Below are 20,334 nucleotides of genomic sequence, written 5' to 3' on the forward strand. Positions count from 1 at the left end.
TGTAGATTTGTGAGATCAAATATGCAACTGTGCTACCATCATTCTGAAGTGTAAAAAATGTTTTTTAAATGATTTTTGAGAGCTGAATTTTTTTTAAAAAATAGCTTAGAATTCTCCTTAATGCAACAACTTAAAGTTAAATGAAAATATTTGGGATCTTTTTTTTATTACTGGAAATGCACATGCTTTTCTTGAGGAACTAGTCTTAAGCTATTATGATACATTTTTAAGTGTAAAATCTTAAGAATTCATGCTGAGTCTATTAACCCTATGTTGACACTTGAAAGTATAAGTCCCTGTAAACTGTGCTAGATAATACAATTGAGAAAAATACCATTTAAAAAAAATAGTGTACAGTTGAGTGCTGAGAACATAGACCATCATTCTCATTTCTAGAAAAACAATTGTTGTTGGGCACTGTTGGAGCTAAGCCCTCAGTTCAACAGGAGGTAATTTTATGCCCTGAGATAAGAAAAAAAGAGGTGTGGTAAAGTGTGATGAATTAGTTCACTGAAGTAGACACATCTGTATTTTCATGGTGCATGCGTGTGTGTGTGTGCGTGTGTTTAATTTTGACCGTGCTGTGCATGTGTTTAGCTGCTCTCAGACCCTGACTCAAGCTTGGTGGAGGTTTAATCCTGTGCCCTTGTACACGTATACTTGATTAGTAGTTGTGGTTATCTCAGCAGACGACATACCGCCCTCCTCCTTGTATTGGTCGGGACCCGGGCATTGGGGAGTCAAGGAAAGGAGAAAGAAAAGAGATTTTACATTAGTATTCTATGAAAGCCTTACTGTCTGCAGAACAAATTGATTGCTCCGGTGTACCTGTGCTTGGCACCACTGCTGTGAAAGAAAGGTAGGGCTGTAATCTGTTTTATTGCATTACATATTGTGACACTCCAAGAATATTTAACATGTACTCTTTCTGTGGCACGTGCTATAAGTCTAAGTAAAGAAAAAGGGAATAAATGAATGGAAAGTATGTAAGAACAGTGGGCTACAGCTTTGTTTACTTCAGTCCATGAGAGTTCATTTGAATAAGATAATTTTGCTGAAAGCGTCACCGAGAATGTAACCTGATTGATAATGAAACCCTGTAAAGTATTCTGAGGCACTAATCTGCTTCCCTGCTTGAAACATGTCAGGCAGAGATGAAATTCAAGCCAATATTGTAAGATTTTAACCACAAAATGGGAGCAGTAATGGAGGTGGTTATGAACATAATTAGTTTAGAAAATTATTTTTCAGTATATTATGTTCTTACAGGTCCTTCATAATGTGGTGCAGAGGATAGGAAAGAGATTTTATGTTTTAAAAAAGAAAACAGATGGCCACTATGTTACCTTAAACTGTATTAAGGAAATTAAGAAGTGTGTTGTTTATTTTATTCTTTTGCTAGTTTGATTTGCATAAACATTGTACAGTTTGATTCTATTGTGGACAAGGAAATTGCAACATTTTATTTCTTACAGGTTTAAAAAAAATATGTGAATGTTTTTCAGATAGAAACTTGTAGTATGCAATTTGGTATTCCTTAGTATTCTTTGAATAAATGTCTTACCATTTTGCAAAATCATTAAAATATCTGTGATTAGAGTTTGACCCATTACCATTTTCGGGCATTCTTGAAATGTGGTCATAGGTGCACTTTCAGGTTGCGCATGAATCTGTGCTGTGAGGGAAAAGGATAAATTCCTCTCGTACCAGTCTCTTGCCACATGTGAACTGCAGGTGCCCTTTGCCTTGTCTGTCCCTTCCTGATTCTTCTATTACAATCAGAGAATTTGATTTAGGAGAGAGAGGAAGCAAAATAGCTCATGCTGATATACTGCTGGAGTTAAAGTTGTTTTCCTGTGTACTTTTGTATTCTTGAAATTACTATATAGCTTTACATTTTTTGGATTACATTTCACATCCATTTAAATGTGCAAATAATTGCTCTATATATGCTAATTATGTATTATAAAGATATCCTGAAACAGACCTGTGAAATCAGAGGCTATAGACATTAGTCTAGACTTGCTTGCAGATAACTTTTTATAGAAAATGGGCATGTGAAGAAGCATTTTTAAGCACTTGTAAATAACAAATATACTACATATATTGTATGTAGCGAATATACCAAACTTTGGCATAAAATATGGGCTAAAATGAGGCCATATTATCTAAAAAGGAAAGAGGATGTTTTCAAATAACTTTTGAACTCCATGGCAAAATTAAGACTTCATTTTTTTCAATTTAACATAGTCATCAAAATTATTAGTACTGTACTTTTATACTCCAAGTTTTGTGGGGTTTTTTTCTTATTGAAAAATAGATCAGAAAATATAGGGGAAAAGTAAACCATAGAACTAAGAATCAGAATGCTTTATTTTTCAGAATGAAACATGTTCTTAAACTTTTTCCAGTTTTAGTTTTTATTTCTGTAATTGTCTTATAAAGTTTGCAAATTTTGGAATATTTCACCCTTTCGAAAGAAATACATGACATGCATATATTTAATAATTAGCCAAGTAAGAAAGGAAAGATTAAAGGGGAAATACCACATAGAGAAATACTGATATCTGTTTTCTTGTTTTTCTTTTGTGTGTGTATGTGAAGTGGAAGATTGTTTTTAACGGACAAGGACTGTATTTTGTTTACCAAAGTATCCACAATGCTTAACTTAACTCTGTACCTGGCAAATAATAGCTGCTTAATAAATATTTGTTGAATAAATGAATAAAGAATACTCAGCCAGCCTCCCCTCTCACCCTGCTCCATACATTTTCTTCTCTCTAGTGACTGCTTTTGGTTTCAATCTGTGCCGTGTTCATGGTAGTGAGTTTCCAGCACCAGTTTTTGTTTTTGTTTTCTCTGAAAGTATCCTAGGTATTGAAGGAATAGGAATTCAATGTTTTAGAACCAACCTAGGAACTGTGTTTACAGAATTGTTTTCCTGGTAAAGTACTTCTTTCTTTTTTTTTTTTTTTTTTTTTTTTAGTCAGAGTCTGTGTCTCCCAGGCTGGAGTACAGTGGCACGCACACAGCCACCACAGCCTTGACCTGCTGGGCTCAGGTGATCCTTCTGCCTCAGCCTTCCTAGTAGCTGGAACCACAGGTGTGTGCCACCACGCCTGGCTAATTTGTTGATTTATTGTAGAGATGAGGTCTCGCCAAGTTGCCCAGGCTGTTATCAAACCCATGGGCTTAGGTAGTCCTCTCACCTCTGCCTTCCAAAGTGCTGGGATTGAAGGCTTGAGCCACTGCGCCTGGCTCTAGTAAAGTACTTCAAGTGAGTGACTGATGCTTTAGTTGTTCTTTCTCCAAATGTGTGCTTAGAGTTCTTCTTCACCCCAAATTGTTTCTGTTCTTTTTCCTCATATACTGACCTATTGTGTCATTGAATTTTTTTAAAGCTGTGGAATCTATTTCTCAGAGCTTCATTTTAAAAATTTGTGTACATTATACTTATTAACCAATATCAACACATTATTTTAAACATTCAACATGTCAACTTTAGTCAGAGAGATCTAGGTACATTAAATTATAGAGAAAACAAACATTTAACATGTTATTTCAGCTAAGCCATGAAATGAAAGTCACTCATGAGAACAACTTTTATGTGGGTGACACTTCTTTAAGCTCAGTTAATGAGCATTCAACATTATTTGGCATCCAATGTCACCTAGGCTTAGACTGGAGTTTTTGAGTAGTAGGAACCTGAGCAGAAGGAAGCTTAGGGATTAGTAAAAAAGAGTTTGTTTAACTGATGAGAACACTGGGCTTTAGACAGATCATTACTTAGCTGTTGTTATTAAAACTGCCTTAGTACCTGAGCCGGGGCTAAAATACAAATTGTCTAGCTTTTAAAAAAGGATCATTTTGTTTTTCACATTATATTAAGTCTTTGTTCAATTTTATGCTTCTGAAACAACAATTGTTGATATTCACCAAATTTATACAGCTACAGTAAAGTTTAACTTATGACCAAATAGAATCAAAGCAAACTGACATGTGTACAGACACACACGTGCTATTGTGGATTATGCCCTATGACAAAATATTGGATGTCATCAAGAAAGATTAAAAAATTAAGACATAAAAATTTAGTTGACCCTTGGACAATGTGCAGGTGGGAGTGCCAACCCCCTGCACAGTTGAAAATCCATGTATAACTTTTGACTCCTCTGAAACTTAACTGCTAATAGCTTGCTGTTGATCAGAAGCCTTACTGATAATATAAACAGCCAACTAACACGTATTTTATATATGATATGTATTTGTGTTTTTACAATAATGTAACATAGAGAAAAGAAAATGTTAAGGAAGAGAAAATATATTTGTTATTTATCAAGAGGAAGTGGATGGATCATCATGAAGATTTCATTCTCCTCATCTTCACACTGAGTAGGTTAAGGAAGAAGAGGAGTTGGTCTTGCTATCTCAGGGGTGATAGATGTGAAAGAAAATGTGCATATAAGTGAACTGGCACAGTTCAAGGGTTAGCTGTAGTACAGTCATAAATCTACTGTATTAAAATAGTCTGTTGATATTTAATATCTATGGTTGTGTTTTCTTTAATAGTATAATCATGGCTGGTCAGAAAAAAGAGGCAGCCAACTGAGACATTTGCCATGTCGGGACCTCCAAAGGGGGTACTTGCTGGGCATGGTCTCTTTCAAGGATAGTTAAATGCTGAATTGTAAAATCAAGAACTATTTTAAGTCAGATTGCTCATGAAGAGATGAGACTCCAAGGGGTAGATTTGGGTTTGTAAGTAGATCCTAGAGGTTTGTGTCAAATGGGTGTTCGTGTTAAAGACTGGGAAGGTCCATTCAAAAATCATGTGCCTAGTTCAAGGAGTTGACAGAACTAGACTTAGCTATGAGTGGGTCAGGCCTTCATCCATGTGGACTGAGATTCATGGCTAGGTTTTATTTCCAGTGGAGAAATAAACAAGGAACTAGAGACATTGCCAGAAAGCCAAATAGACCAAGCATGGAGATAGTGGAAAAACTACTGGGCCGTAGAGTTACTTGGAGGCTTGACCCTCTCATGTTCAAAATTAAGTTTATAAGCTTACAAGTCATAGTGTTGGCAGTTAAACCGTTTCTAACCCTTTCCCTCCGATTCATGGAAAAGAAATCTCCAGACCTTTACTTCACCAGTTGGCCGCAGTTTCCAAGCAAATTATTTAGCTTCCTTAAACTGCATTTTGTCCATCTAAAATGGGGATTATAGTATCTATTTCTAGGTTATTATGAAGATATAATGAGAAGACAAATGTATAGTACCTGGGGTGTGTTATGTTGTGTGTGTGTGTGTGTGTGTGTGTGTGTGTGTGTGTGTGTGTGTAAAATGATTATTTTGTTCAGTGTTTGTTTTTCTGAGTATGAGCCATGCCCTCTACTGATGTATTTTCTATACTACTATTAATAACAGAGGTCTTGACTAGGTAACCATAATATGATATAGTAGAGCTATTTTAAGTATTTCAAACTCAATGATATAATCTTTCCATTTTTTATATGCAGCACCGTGAAGCTGTGACTAACTGCTTATTCCAACTTTTTGTCTACCAATTTATTCTCAGATTTTAGCCTAGAAAATGGTCTGTGACTTTAATAATGTGATTGTCTCTCCCAAAATATGTACTTGATCAGTTTGTGTAATTTTTTTATCTAGTCTTGATCAGTTATATGATTTTTATTTACATTGACTTTGTATTGACTTTATTAAAATAGGTATTAAATTTCTAATTTCTGATTCTCACTTCATAATTATAGTAAATAATTTGGAAAATGAGTGTCCAGTATAGATAAGATAAAATTAAAATTTAATTTGTTTAAATCTTGGCTAAACTTTTTAGTTTTCTTCAGATATTACTCATTTTTTTCTCCCTATAATTGTAGAAATGTTTTGATATTTAAAGTTTTTTTGTAGATTTTTAGGAAACTGGGGCAATCTGACTTTACAAATGTGATTCCCAGTTAATACATTGCTTTTCTCTGAATGACAGAGGAAGGAGGAATATTAAAAATGCCTTATGATTTGAATTTAAATAAAGTTTTACTTTTTCAGTAGATAGTACTTGTAATTTTAAACAAAGTGTTTATTTTTATAAAAAATGTATTCCTTGAAAATAAGGTTATATCTTGTAAGTATCTTTATTTTGCATGATAAGTTAAATAGTTACATATATATTTTCTGTTTTTCCTGCATATAAATTATGCTGCCAATTGTTTACCAGTATTATATATATGTGTGTGTGTGTATTATCAAAGAGTAACTAGGAATATGGATAGACATGTAGTTATTTAGCAAAAATTCAGTATCTCCTACATGCCCATGACAAACAGAATAAAGGTAGTTTTTGTCGTCATGGAGCAATAATTACAGTCTAGTGGTGGAAGATTGATGATAAGCAAGCATAAAAAAGCAAGGAAAGCAAGCAAGAAGAAAAAGGAATGAGAGACATTCTAAAGCCTACTGTGATCTCCTTGGTGCTCTGCAGGGGAGTAGGTGTACCTGAGTCAACTGGGAAAAGCTTGTGTTTGGAGGCGATTGGTGATTTCTTTTTTTTTCCTTTTTGAGTTGGAGTCTCAGTTGGGGAAGAAGTCAAGGGCCAGCACAAGCAGAGCCAGGGAGGCTCTTTCAAAAGAGGGAACTGGCTGGGCTCGGTGGCTCAGCCTGTAATCCCGCGCCTTGGGAGGCTGAGGTGAGTGGATTGCCTGAGCCCGCGGGTTCGAGACCCGCCTGGGCAGCGAGACCTCATCTCTACAATAAATCAAAAAATTAGCCGGGCATGGTAGCATACCTGTAGTTCCAGCTACTTGGAAGGTTGAGGTGGAAGGATCGTCGGAGCCCAGCAGGTCAAGGCTGCAGTGACCGGGAGCGGTCTGGGCGACAGAGTGAGACTCCAACTCAAAAAAAAAACCCCAAAAAACAAGAGGGAACTGGACACCTAGAGCTGAAGGGCCAGAGAGCACCAATCGTGTTCTGGGATCCAGAGGCATTTGTGTAGCTAGAATTGTGCTGTCCAATATAGTAACCATGAGCCACATGTGAATTTTCTGAATTGAAATATGCTGTAAGTGTAAAGTACACACCAACTTGGAGAGCTTAGTATTACAAAAAGAATGTGCAGTCGCTTCAGAATTTTCTGTTGATTTTATGTTGAAGTCATGGTATGTTGAATTTAATGAAACATACTCAAATTAATTTTACCTTTGTCTGACTTTGAAAAAGTATGGCTACTAGAAAATTTAAAATTATATTTGTGGCTCCCATTACATTTCTGTTGGACATCACCTGATTAGCAGCATGTCATGAGCGAGGGACTAAATGACATAAGATTGGTCAGATTACTGGAACCAGTCAATGCAGGGCCTTCTAGATGGTGGAGAGGAATTCAGACTTTATTCTAAGTGACATAGAAAACCAATATGAATTTTTAGCCAACGGATTTACCTTTTACAAAGAACACTGGCTACAATGTGGAAAATGTGTTGGAGGAAGGCCAATTAGGAAGTGAGTACATTAATACACACACACACACAGAGAGAGAGAGAGAGAGAGAGAGAGAGAGAGCACGCTAAACAAGTTATCACAACAATTGTCAGATAAATTTACATTAAAAATAGTCTGTCTAATCACCAATGAGTTTCTCACTCTTGTTTGATAGAATTTTATAAACAATGGGTGTAGGCATTACACCCATGTTTTAGTTTTGCCTGTATAAAAATGATCTTTCTTAGCCAGGCTCAGTGGCTCAGCCTGTAATCTCAGCACTTTGGGAAGCCGAGGTGAGGGGATCGCCTGAGCCCGCGGGTTTGAGACCAGCCTGGGCAACTTGGCGAGTCCTCATCTCTACAATAAATAAAAAATGAGCCAGGCATGGTAGCATGCACCTGTAGTTCCGGCTACTTGGAAGGCTGAGACGGAAGGATCGCCAGAGCCCAGCAGGTCGACACTGGAGTGACTGTGAGCATGCCACTGCGCTTTAGCCTGGGCGACGGAGTGAAACTCCAACTCTCCCCCCAAAAATTATCTTTCTCCATATTTGTGAAATACTAAACTTCTTACAAAGTCTCTCATCCTCCTAGAACACTGTAATTTGTGGAAATTGTAGCACTTCTCTGATATCATTTATAATTTTAAAGATTTTGAAAACTTTTGACAGGCCTGAAACATTTAATAATATTTTGAGATTCAAGTAATTCCTTGATGATTTGACAGAAACTCCTGACATCTCTGATTCCACTGGTCTATGCATACATATCTCAGGCAGCTTTAGATGCCAAAATTAAGAAGTCTCATACAGTCCAGCCTCTAACCCTCCCAAATATTCTCTACCTTAGGGCTTATTCTCCCTGCTTTGTAAGTGAAGAAACTGAGGCTTAAAATAGTTAAAAGCAAGCTGCCAGGGTTAATACTGGTGGCTAAGTGACAAACCCTAGGCTAAAACTCAGATATCTCAAATGTATTCTGTGATTTCTGCTTATTTAATTGTCCTTTTTATTTATGTGTATATGTCTATCAGCATGAAAGTGAATTCAATTTACCATTTGTTTTATTTGGCTCAGAAGATATATTTGTAGTACAGTACCACCATTTAATTGGTATGCAGTGAAATTAGAATGATTATGAATCTGTTTTTTTACTGTTACTTATACGATTCTGTGATGGATAAGTTTTGAATTATTTTTATGATGCTGACAAAATACAAGACATAATCAATACAGTTTATAGGTTTTTGTTTGTTTTGTTTTTACCTTAGAAGAAAAAATAATATTTATTTGCTATAGAATCTGCTCAACTTATAAGTATTTACAGGATACCAGGCACATTACTTTAAATATTTTATTTCACCAAATGTTTTTTATATCCCTGTTAAATAAGTAATACTGACTCTAGGATATCAGAGAAGTTGGTACCTGAAGCTCAGATTCAAGCCTGGACTACCTGCCTTTAAGGCTAGTATCTTTGCTTCAGTGTGCGATCTGCTTTTTAGGTTCTTTAAAATTAAGTATCTTCAAAATTTCCTGATGTATAGCATTTACACTTAACAATAATATTTTTCACTGTAAAAAGCCAAGGTCATTTTATTGTTGTACATACACACACTGGAATATTACACAGCCATAAAGAAGGACAAAGTCATGGACTTTGCAGCAACTTGGATAGATTTAGAGTCTGTCATACTCAGTGATCTATCACAGAAACAAAGAACTGAATACCACATGTTCTCACTCATAAGTGGGTCTTGAACACTTATCACAATACCACAAGAAAGGAATCGGCAGTAGGGGAACACTCCCAGGGGAGGGAGGGAGGACGGGGCACATAACATCACTAAGGGTACCTGATCCTGAACCAGGGCAACTGAGGGACAGTTTCCTGAGGGGAGGCCCAAACTTCACCTGTGCATAGACCACTTATTTACCTAATCCTGACCTGTACCCCACATCTTTAAAATAAATATATATTTTTTTAATAAAGATCATTTTAAATTCCAATGAAAATTTCAATTTAAAAAATTGCAGTTTTTAGCAAAATTAAAATTGATACATGTTTTATCACTAACAAGGCTTATCCTTTTCAGTAAACTAATAGTTTTATTTCCTCTAGTTAAATGAAGATAAGAAGAAAATTAGATGGTGCTCAAGGAAGCTTTTTATTAAACATTTTTATAAAACTCTAGCTGTTTGCTTTTTGAAAATATGAGATTCAGGGGTATACATTCATGTTCGTTACCTGGATGTATTGCGTAATGATGAGGACTGGGTCTCAGATGCCCCATTTCCTGGATAGTGAACATGGTACCCATAGGTAATTTCTGAACCCTAACTTCCCATCCCACCTCCCCCTTTATTGGTGTCCCTGGTGTCTATTATTTCTATCTTTGTGACCATTTAGCTCCCAAATATGAGTGAGAACATGCAGTGTTGGGTTTTCTGTTTCTGGGTCAATTCATTTAGAATGATGATCTCCAGCTCCATCCTTGTTGCTGCAAAGGACATGATTTCATTCTTTTTTATGGCTGCATAGTATTCCGTGGCTTATGTATATATCACATTTTCTTTATGTAGTCAATTGTTGGTGGGTGTTTAGGTTAATTCCATGATTTTGCTATTGTGAATGGTGCTGCAGTGAAAATATGAGTACAGGTATCTTTTTTATATATTGATTTCTTTTCCTTTGAGTAGATTCTTAGTAGTGAGATTCCTGGATCAAATGGTAGTTCAGTTTTTAGTTCTTTGAGAACTCTCCATACTTTTTTCCATAGAGGCTGAACTAGTTTACAATCCCACTGACATCTGTTGTTCTTTGACTTTCTAATAGCCATTCTGACCAGTATGAGGTGATATATCATTGTGGTTTTAATTTGCATTTTTCTGATGATTAACAATGTTGACATTTTTTCATATGTTGGCTGACTGCTTGTGTGTCTCCTTTTTAGAAGTGTCTATTCATGTCCTTTACTCACTTTTTGATGGGTTTGTTTTTTTCATGTTGAGTTGTTTGAGTTCCATGTAGATTCTGGATATTAGCCATCTGTCTAAGGCATAGTTTGCAAATATTTTCTCCCATTCAGTGGGTTTTCTGTTCACTCTGTTTGTTTGTTTGCTTGTTTATTTATTCGCTGTGGAGAAATTTTTAGTTTAATTAAATTCCATTTGTCTATTTTAGTTTTTTATTGCTTTGGGGGTCTTTATCATAGATTCTTGGTCTAGGTCAATGTCCTGAAAAGTATTTCCTAGGTTTTCTTTTAGGATTTTTATAGTTTCAGGTTTTTCATTTAAGACTTTGATCCATCTTGAGTTAATTTTTGTTTACAGTGAAAGATAGGAGTTCAGTTTTATTCTTCTGCATATGGTTAGCCAATATTCCTAGCACCATTTATTGAATAGAGTGTCCTTTTCCCATTATTTATTTTTGTCAGCTTTGTTGAATATCAGTTGGTTATAGGAATGTGGTTTTATTTCTGGGATTTTCTATTCTGTTCCATTGGCACGTCTGTCTATTTTTGTACCAGCACCAGGTTGTTTTAGTTACTATAACCTTATAGTATAATTTGAAGTTAGTCAATATGATGACTCTGAAATTGTTATTTTTGCTTAGAATTCCTTCGGCTATTCAGGCTCTTTTTTGATTTCATATAAACTTTAAGATGTTTTTTTCTAATTCTGTGAAGAATGAAGTTGGTATTTTATTGGGATTGCATTGAATCTGTAGATTGCTTTGGGCAGTGTGGTCATTTTAACAATATTGATTCTTCCAATCTATGAACATGGAATATTTTTCCATTTGTTTGTGTCGTCTGTGATTTCTTTCATCAGTATTTTGTAGTTCTCTTTGTGGAGATCTTTCACTTCCTTAGTTAGGTGTATTTCTAGGCATTTGTGTGTGTGTGTGTGTGTGTGTGTGTGTGTGTGTGTGTGTGTGTGTGTGTTTGTCTAGTGTGAATGGGTTTGAGCCCTTGATTTGGTCTCAGCTTGAGTGTTGTTTATGTATAGGAATGCTACTGACTTTTGTACATTGATTTTGTTTACCGAGACTTTACTGAAGTCATTTATCAGGTCTAGAAACTTCTTGGAGGAGTCTTCAGGGTTTGTAGATATACAGTCATATCATCTGCAAACAGGGACAGCTTGCTTTTGATGGATGATTTTATCAAAAATGGGATAAAAGAATCAATAGGCTTACTAAGCAGTATCATATGACTGAAAGTGTAAAGTCATTGTAAGATGTACAAATACATGATTAAGCACATTTATTGTCAGATTCTTCTAGGAGTTAATTAGAAATATCAGATACTTTGTATGTGATTATTATACAGATAATTTTTTAAAATACTTGAATATCAAAACATTTGCAAAACAGTACTTACTATAGTTTCGATGATACTGCTTGATTTTGGAAAGCATAGATTTTCACCTAACTAATATAAAGGTATAGAAAAAAAATTATATAAATCATGATCAACAATTACTAGAGATATAAGTAGCACAAAAAGTGAAAAAGTAAATTAACATTTCTTGAGGAACTCCTGTGTTGGATGTTGTGTATACATCATCATCTTTAATCTTCACAACTGCCCTTTGAATAAGTTGGTGTCATACGTATTAAACAGGCTCAGACAGATTTACCCATGGTTACACAGCGAGTGAGTGAGCCCTAGTATTACTATTTTAAAAGTTCATAATATCTTTTAGAAATGAAATTAGAAAGGATTTTTTGACGATAAAGATTGTTGGAAAGTGCAAGTAAGCTCTTTCAGAAAGTGAACTGTGGAAAGACTGACTCTTAGATTTAAATTTTTAAAAATTCATTATTATTATTATTATTTTAGAAAGAGGTCTCACTGTGTTGCCCAGGCTGGTCTTGAACCCCTGGGCTCAAACAGTCCTCTCACTTTGGCCTCCCAAATACTGGAATTACAGGCGTGAGCCACCAGGTCCAGCCAGATTTAAATTGTTGAGGTTGACAATTAGTGGATTGGAGTTGACAATTAGTGGATTGGAGTCCTCTGAGTAGCCAATATTGTAAAGTAGTTTATGGAATCAAGTGTAGGAGATTTCTCAGCTATGGTATTTTTTGTCTGTCTTAGTTGGTTACTTCCAATCATCTTTTGTCTCTACGCTCATATCATGATAACACAAAGATGTAAGTGTGTGTATCTTCAAGGGTCTATGTGCAGGTTTGTTACATACGTATATTGTGTGACAGTGAGGTTTGGGCATCTGTTGAGGCCATCACTCAGATGGTGAGCATAGTACTCAATGGGTGGTTTCTCTTCCCTTACCTTCCTCCTTTTCTCCCCCCTTTAAGAGCCCTCAGTGTCAGTGTTTAGCTCCCACTTATAAGTGAGAACATGTAGTGTTCAGTTTTCAGTTTCTGTGATAATTTGCTCATAATGGTGGTATTCAGCTGCATCCATGTTGCTGCAGAGAACATGATTTTTCTTCTTTTTTATGACTGTGTAGTATTTCATGGTGTGTATGTACCAGAGTTTCTTTATCCAGTTCACCATTGGTGGACACCTAGATTGATTCCATGTTTTTTCTGTTGTGGATAGTGCTATGATAAACATATGAGTGCAAATTTCTTTTTGGTAGAGTGATTTATGCTTCTTTGGGTATATACCCAGTAGTGGGATTGATGGATTGAAGGGTAAATTGTTTTAAATTCTTTTAGAAAGCTCCAAACTGCTTTCCACAGGGGCTGAACTAGCTTACATTCCCACCAACAGTATGAATGTTTCTTTTCTTCCAACCTCGCCTATAGCTGGTTTTTGGTGTTTTTTTTTTTAACTTTTTAATAATTCCCATTCTGACTGGTGTAAGATGATACCTCATTGTGGTTTTGATTTGCATTTCTCTGATGATTAGTGATGTTGAGAATTTTTTCATGTTTGTTGACTGTTTATATGTATTCCTTTGAGTTGTGTCTGTCAAGGTCCTTTACTCATTTTTTTATGGGGTTATTTGTTTTTTTCCTGTTGATTTGTTTGAATTTCTTATGGATTTTGGATAGGAGTCTTCTGTCAAAGTTTGAAAATATTTTCTCTCATTTTGTAGGTTGTCTATTAACTCAGTTGATGCTATGCAGAAGTTTTTTTAGTTTAATTAGGTTCCACTTCTCAGTTTTGGTTTTTAGTACATTTATTTTTGGAGTCTTGGTCATGAATTCATTGCTGAGGCTGATGTCCTGAAGAGTGGTTTCCTAGGCTATCTTCTAGGATTTTTATAGTTTGACGTCTTACGGATAAGTCATTAGTTCTTTTTAAGCTAATTTTTGTTCATGGTAAGAGGATGGTGTCCTCCTTCATTCTCTATATATGGTTAGCCAGTTTTCCAAGCATCATTTTTGTTAAATAGGGTGTCCTTCCCCCAGTATTTGTTTGTTTTTGTCAACTTTGTCAAAAATGAGATGGTTGTGGGTCAGTGACTTTATTTCTGGGTTCTTCATTCTGTTTTATTGGTCTATGTGCCTATTTTTGGGGGGGAGGACTGTGGGTTTGTTTTTGTGCCTATTTTGTACCAGTGCCAGCTGTTTTGGTTACTGTAGCCTTGGAGTAAAGTTTGAAGTTTGGCGGTGTGTATGCCTCTGATTTTATTCTCTTTGCTTAGGATTGCTTTGAATATTTGGTCTCTTTTTGGTCTACATATGAATTTAAGTATTATTTTTCCCAGATCAGTGGAAAAAACTAATGCTGGTAATTTAATAGGGTTTGCACTAATCTGTAAATTCCTTTAGGCAGTATGGACATTTTAACAGTATTGATTCTTCTAATTCATGAGCATGGAATGTTTTTCCATTTGTTTGTATCATCTTTGATTTCTTTCAGCAGTGTTTTTTGTTGTTTTTTTTTACCTCTTTGGTTAGATATATTTTGGGGTATTTTGTTATTTTTTGGTGACTATTGTAAATGAGATTGTGTTCTTCATTTGGTTCTCAGCCTAAAAATTATTAGTCTGTAGACATGCAATTGATTTTTGAACATTGATTTATTATTCTTAGACTTTACTAAAGTTGTTTATGAGTGCTAGGAGTCTCTTAGTAGAAACTTTAGGTTTTCTAGATATGGAATTATATCATCTGGGAAGAGAGAAAATTTAACTTCCTTTTCCTATTTGGATACCCTTTATTTCCTTATCTTGTCTAATTGCTCTGGCTAGGACTTCCAGTACTATGTTGAATAGAAGCAATGAGAGTGAACATTCTTGTTTTGTTCCTCTTTTTTTTTTGAGTAAGAATCTCACTTTGTTGCCCAGGCTGGAGTGCAGTGGCACGTTCACAGGCACCACAACCTCTACCTACTGGGCTCAGGTGATCCTTCCACCTCAGCTTTTCAAATAGCTGGAACCAAAGGCATGTGCCACCACACCCGGCTAATTTTTTTATTTATTGTAGAGATGAAGTCTCGCTAAGTTGCCCAGGCTGGTCTCGAACCCCTGGGCTCAGGCAGTCTTCTCACCTCTACCTCCCAAAGTTCTGGGATTAAAGGCAAGAACGCTCAGCCTTTTCCATTTTTCAGGGGAATGCTTCCAACTTCTGTATGATGTTGGCTATGGGTTTGTCATAAATGAAAATTATTTTGAGTAATGTTCCTTTATGCCTAGTTGATTGAGGGTTTTTATCTTGAAGGGATATTGGATTTTATCAAATGCTTTTTCTGCATCTGTTGAGATAATCGTGTGGTTCTTGTTTTTACTTGTGTTTATGTGATGGATTCTGTGTATTGACTATGTTGAACCAGCCTTGCATCCAGATAATAAGGCTTACTGAATCATGATGAATGGTTTTTTGTTTTTGTTTTTATGTGCTGCTTAATGCTGTTTGCTAGTTATTTTTGTTGAGGATTTTCGCATCTATGTCCATCAGGGATATTGACCTGTAGTTTTCTTTATTTGTTGTGTCTCTTCAAATGTTTGGTACCAGGATGATATTGGGTTCATAAAATGAGTTGGGGGGGAGCGTCACTCCTTAATCATTTGGGATAATTTTAGTAGTTTTGGTAATAAAGGTATAAATGTTTAAAAATGCAAAACATGCCGGGCTCGGTGGCTCAGTCTGTAATCTTGTGCCTTGGGAGGCCGAGGTGAGTAAATTGCCTGAGCCCGCAGGTTCGAGACCTGCCTGGGCAACTTGGCAAGACCTCACCTCTACAATAAATCAAAAAAATTAGCCAGACGTGGTAGCGCGTGCCTGTAGTTCCAGCTGCTTGGAAGGCTGAGGCAGAAGGATCGCCAGAGCCCAGCAGGTCGAGGCTGCGGTGGCCGGGAGCGGCCACTGCACTCCAGTCTGGGTGACAGAGTGAGACGTCAACTCAAAAAAAAAAACAAAATGCAAAATATAAAGCTTGCCCTTTGCAATTATAGATATGATTTTCATGTTGACATTTTTTAATAACTAAAAACTGGTTAGTGAACAGATATTTTAAGAAGGGTTAACTATTTTTATCCCTCTCAATCATAATTTTGATAAGATTTGACTAGTATCAGCTACCTGATGACCATTTTGTCATTATTTAGTTAAAAGTGGACATTCAAAATACATTCTTATTTAGTTTTATTCCAATATGCAGAGTTTAATGTATGAATCTCTATGTGTGTCTTAATCTCATAATTCTGTTTTTCCATTTTGCTGGTTATATAGAACTCCACTTAACCCTTTTATTCTGAACATATGTTACAACTAGGTAAAATTCATGTATATGCTGTTGAATGCTATTTGAAAATGAAATATTGCCAAATGTAGGGTCTTTTTTTTAGTATACTGTGGATGTTTATGGTGTATTGAAGAAGTGTCTTTTCCTCTGTTTTTGTGACTTTCTGGGAATAGCCCTGCAATATTTGTATTTATCAAGGGGTAGAGAGGGAGAACACCTTTTGTGTCTTTGGTAATTATTTTTTAGCGAATCTGTGTTTAGAGGTAGACTTTTCTGGGACAGGTGGAAACAGTCACATTTTTATTTGAAAGTTTGAATGGTATTTTCTTATGTAAGTAGAATGCAGAAACTTTTAGACCACTTTTTTGAATATGTTACACACCACAAAATTCACTCAGACTAAATTCATAAGTTGCATTATTTAAGTGATATCCTTGCCTCTGTGGTTTATTTCAAAAAATAGATTGCATCCCTTTAGGTTTTGTGAAATATTCAGAAGAGAGGAGAAAACATTGGTCAGAGAAAGGGGGGAAAGAACGGAAATTCTTAAAAGAAAAGCCACTCTTAAATTATGGATGATGTTTCTTGCCATCTCAGGCATAAAATGGACAATATTTTTAATCATCTTGCTCTTTAATACTGGAGCATCTTGGGAAATCTTTGTCACATACCTGGGCTCTAAGAAAGTAAATGGAACAGTGACTACCCTGTTTCTTCCTTTCCATAGAAGAGTGTATTATTTTGTTCACTTTTTGAAAAAATCATTATCATTTATATAAATACTTTTATTTCTTTTTGATATCCATGATAATTATCTCTAAAGCTCAACTGCTAAAATTCTGGAGTGACATTTATAAAAGTCTCCCTTTTTGTGGGTAAGGAAGATGAAATAAGGCATTTTATTCCATCTCTAGTGGGAATGCATGCTTATGCCTGAAAGGAGCATCAATCCTAAAAGACAGAACAGAGAAAGATGGAATGATGAGGCTAAGCTGTAGTAAGAGCATCCCTAGGAGGCCTTTAAAATAAGGAGCTAAATAATTAAAGTCCAGGTAAATGCAGTAAAATCTTAAACAGGATCTTGTTGAGCCTTCTGCTTTTGAATGAGTAAAGTGAGGCACAAAGAGAAAATAATACACGGTAACTTCTTTTCTTTCTTTGGTATCTCCGTAGCCCCAGCATTCTGCGAGTTGGTCCACATGGACAGATTCGGTCTTTCCTCAGAGCCTAGGTCATATTAATAAGAAGAGGTATGTTACATGATATACATAAAGAAACTGAGTGGGAAGTAGTTAGAACTACAGCAGTGGAAACTTCTGCCTCTTTTTCTTGACCATGGAACAGTTGTTATTTCTGACTCCTTCTTGTAGAGGCAATTGTCATTTTGGACCAGGGCTGTAATCTAGGACCAGGAGGCACCAAAGTTTATGTAAGAAGAATTGGAAGGCCAGGTGCAGTGGCTCATGCCTGTAATCCCAGCACTTTGGGAGACTGAGGCAGGAGGATCGCTTGGGCCCAGGAGTTCGAGACCAACCTAGGCAACATAACGAGACCTCCTCTCTACAAAAAAAAAATTCTTTTAATTAGCTGGGCATGGTGGTGTGTGACTATAGTCCCAGCTGTAGTCTAAAACTGAAGCAGAAGGATTACCTGAGCTATGGAGGTCGAGGCTGCAGTGAGCCATGATCATGTTACTGCATTTAGCCTGGGTGACAGAGTAAGACCCAGCCCAAGAAAAAAAAAGAAGAAAAAATAGACTTGGACACACATGAAAACTTAATAGTTTATAGCAGTAAACAAATGAAGCATGTAGAGCTCTTAGGTATAGCTGGCCTAACCCGACCCAGGGTAACCCTTCTTCCTACTTCACGAGTGAGCTTTGACTGTAGGCAGTGTGATGGCTGCTTACCATTAGATATCATGCCCATTTCTTATTAGAAATAGGGACATATTTTGCTAGGAATGGTAAAAGTTAGGATTAAGATCCCCTTATCTAATATTTTGCTATCTAGCCCTCTGAGGAAGAACCATCTGGTCTTTGATTGCCGGCCACCTTCAGTATAACCATCCACCTACCCTTTGTGCTAGGGTTTCACTTTAGAAATTCTTTTTTTTTTTTTTTTTTTTTTTGGTATCTGTTCACACATGTAGCTTGAATTGAATACCAGAGTCTCTTATAAGATTTTCTCACCTTTTCTCTGGTTCTTGTTGTTGCTCCCTGGCAGGGACTCTTCTTCTGATTAGTAGGCACTCCCTCTAAACTTGACTTTTTTCATTTATTCATTCTCTAGGTTCTCTTGAACCTTGTTCAAGGCTCTTCATGTAGGGCTTAGATAACCCTAGTCCAACCTACAGTTGGGTATTAATGCTTGCATTTGCCTGAGGGCAACCCACCCCATCCCACCCCTCTACACAGTTCCCAATCTAAGGAATGAGACCTTTATGCCAATATCAGGAGCCTTTGTAGTTCTGGATGCCAGCAGTGTTCCTGAGTAAATCAGGTAGAATTAATTTCAGACTTGAGAATTTGAAAATGGGAAAAAGGAGAGAGTAGACAACATTAGAGGAGGATGGAGAAAGACAGGAAGAGAGAATGACTGGGAAGGGAAAAATGCAGATTTATAGGATAGAGCAGCTCTTAGACCAGTGGCACTAGAATCATGGCCTAAAGCCATGTGCTTGATGTGTATCTGGTTCTGAAGTATTAAGAAGTACTCTTAATTTAATAGTCCAGATTTATTGTCACTTTAGCAAATTTACAAAGAGGGAGAAGTAAGGAAATTGGACAAGGAAGTAGGCTGCCTGTGCTCTTTGTTCCTTGATTGATAAGAAGACCAGGACAAGTTTTTGTGTCCTTTTTAGTAGCCATAGTCTAATTGCTCTTTTTGAATATGAGAAATTCGTTTTAACCTCAAAAAACTTTAGGCTCCCTCCCACCTACACATACACATGGAATATATATGTTCATTTACATACAATCACTTTCAGGGAAACTGTTTGGCTAATATGAACATAAAGGTTTATTTAAATTTAAACTTAATAGAATAGAGGAAAGTGATAAAACAAACTAAACTGTAAAGTTCTTCAACATCAGTAAGTTTCACACAGCTGCAGGGATAACTTGAGGAAAGGACGTGTTCAGCCAGATGGCCTATGCTGGCCTCCTTCCCATTCCTGCAAAAGATATGTTATTCACTCCCAGGGTAGCTCAGGGAAAGAGCTGATTATGGAATTAAAACAACCAATGTCCAATTAACCCCTGTTTTGGTCAATGTTCCCTACACAGTTTGGATAATTGGCATACTTTTAGTTCCATCAAGAGAGACAGTTGGTTTATTGGTTGATGCAAGCCCCTGGGAATGAGAAATCTGAACTTTTTTTTTAATCAGCTCTGCCCCTGCGAACTCTAAGTATGACCTTGAACATCTTATTTTCTCTTTGTATCGTTAACCTTCCCCACTTGAAAATTGGAGATGCATATTGCTCTTTGACCATACAGGAGGTAAAGGTACTATAAAGAAAGTGACCAAAAAAAAAGAACACTTGCAGAATTCTTCTGGACCGTGGATTAAAATGTCCAACTTATCTTACATAATATTACTACAGTATGTTAGGGATGATGTGATTACATGGAAAAGACACCCCCTCAACAAAACTCAATTCCAAGGGATTATTAGATGTATGTAGGTAACTCTTCAGGAACCCAGTAATAGGAGTACTGTACACTGCCTTGAAGCTGGAACGACATTCCTGAATTTCTTACTGTCTCCTCTCTCCTCTGTTTTGCCTTCCTCACCTGCTTCTCTTTATGTGCTTACTTCATTCTTTTTTCTCAGCTTACTGACTCCTCTGTGTATTAACCTATGAAACATAGTTTCATTAGGGCCACCCAAAAATGAAGTATTCTGTTTTTCTCTCACTTCCAGGTCTTAGGAGAAGGAATGAGTGGTTCATTTTAGTCCATTTCCCAGTGTTGGCTCATTCCTCTGAGGTTTGTTGTCCAGGAACAGTTTCTGTAAGAAAAAGGCCAGAGAAGGAAGGAAACTATAAGTGTCTGTTGTGTGTGGAATTACTCCTTGCTTTAAGTAAACCTGTCTAACAAAATTATAATTTAAAGAATTAATTAGTTAGGTTATTAAATTATTTTACAGATCCATTTTTTTTTTTTTTTT

The 20,334-nt window shown here is 36.3% G+C and overlaps 1 protein-coding gene across 2 annotated transcripts in view; it reads left to right on the top strand.

Moving 5' to 3' along the window:
• Positions 1 to 20,334, top strand: part of NRIP1 (nuclear receptor interacting protein 1) — a 103,835-nt gene that overhangs the window by 60,761 nt on the left and 22,740 nt on the right. The window contains exon 1 of one of the 2 annotated variants that reach the window (XM_021717831.1): positions 670 to 859. The exons of the other annotated variant lie outside the window; for it this stretch is intronic. The gene's annotated coding sequence lies outside the window, so the exon portion shown is untranslated. Of the gene's footprint in view, positions 1 to 669; positions 860 to 20,334 lie in introns of those variants that run through there. 2 annotated transcript variants of the gene reach the window in all.

Source organism: Carlito syrichta, unplaced genomic scaffold (genome assembly GCF_000164805.1).
Source record: "Carlito syrichta isolate Samal-C Ts95f unplaced genomic scaffold, Tarsius_syrichta-2.0.1 Scaffold311220, whole genome shotgun sequence".
Lineage (NCBI taxonomy): Eukaryota > Metazoa > Chordata > Mammalia > Primates > Tarsiidae > Carlito > Carlito syrichta.